This window comes from Nannospalax galili, unplaced genomic scaffold (genome assembly GCF_000622305.1).
Source record: "Nannospalax galili isolate Female #2095 unplaced genomic scaffold, S.galili_v1.0 scaffold280, whole genome shotgun sequence".
Taxonomy (NCBI): Eukaryota; Metazoa; Chordata; class Mammalia; order Rodentia; family Spalacidae; genus Nannospalax; species Nannospalax galili.
In genome coordinates, this window is record NW_008347808.1 from 191456 (window position 1) to 192636 (window position 1181).

Consider the following 1181-nt stretch of genomic DNA (forward strand, 5'->3'; position numbering starts at 1 on the left):
CTGTGTCATTTGATACATTTTTTTCTATAAGCACAGAATTTAAGTGTCAAGCTGTTAAAAAAATCTGTCCCCGCCCAGGGGACTGAACATCAGAAGCCAGCCTGATCAGGCAGGTGTGACCTTGGGGCAGGTCCACTGCTGCTTTCTTGCCCAGTTAGCAAGCACACCACACTCGCCTTCCCGCATCCAATGCCCACCCGACCCAGCGCCCAGCTGCTGCTGCTGCTGCTGCTGCTGCTGCTTGCTACCGCCGCCGCTCTGGGGAGTGACTCCAAGACACCTTCGCAGACGCAGAGACACAGGGGAGGCTGAGGGAAAGGCCATGAGATCCAGCCAGGTGGTTTAAAAATTCCTGGGAAATTCTTCAGCCACAATGCGGGCTTGGGCATTGACTGACAGCTTCATCTCACTGATCTCTTTGTCAGTCTCCTCCACGAAGTGGATCACAAAGTCCATCAACTTGTGTTTGTACATCTGCTCTGTGTGGAAGTTGGTGATCAGAAAGCTGACGTCATAACCCTCCACTGGTTTCCTTCGAAGGGTAAAGAAATCCTCTGCGGGTAAAGAAATCCTCTGCTCGCATCATCATTGAAGCGCATGAACTTAGGGCATAAAATCTTCTGGATCTCATCAGCCTGTTTCACAGCAATGCTGACCCGCACAGAATTGATAGAGCCTTCAATTAGCACCTTTTCCTTCTCATTCCTGCTGATGGTAACAGGTAGCAATAGGAGCTCTTTGCTACTCCTGACTTCCACCTCTGGCTTATTGTGCTCTTCCACGACCTGGGAGGAGAAGTTCTCCAGGCAGAGGGCAGCCTGCAGCGTGGCCCGCACAGCACTAAGATGGGGCAGAAAGTGGCAGTCATAGCAGGTGCTGGCTGGCGGGAAAGCAGAAGTGTGGGATAGATCTATTTTTAAGGTTTGATTATTTTTAGGGTCCTCCATACTGTTTTCATAGTGGCTAGACCAATTTGTATTCTTACTAGCAGTGTGTAAGTGTTCCCTTTCACTGGAATCCTCACCTGCAATTGTGTTTACTTTTCTTAATGACTGGTATTCAGGCTGGAATAATTTCAGTACAGCTTTAATTTGCTTTTCTCCAATGGCTAGGCATGTTGAGTATTTGCAATATATTTCTTGGCCATTTTTTCAATGTATAGTTTTATTGAGTTTTTGTGC

General features: G+C 47.8%; 1 pseudogene across 1 annotated transcript; it reads right to left on the reverse strand.

The window, feature by feature from the left end:
- Nucleotides 1–342: 342 nt before the first annotated feature.
- LOC103743171 lies at nt 343–947 on the reverse strand (annotated as a pseudogene). The gene has a single exon (XR_001872716.1). The product of XR_001872716.1 is annotated as an actin-related protein 2/3 complex subunit 4 pseudogene (transcript).
- Nucleotides 948–1181: the final 234 nt, after the last annotated feature.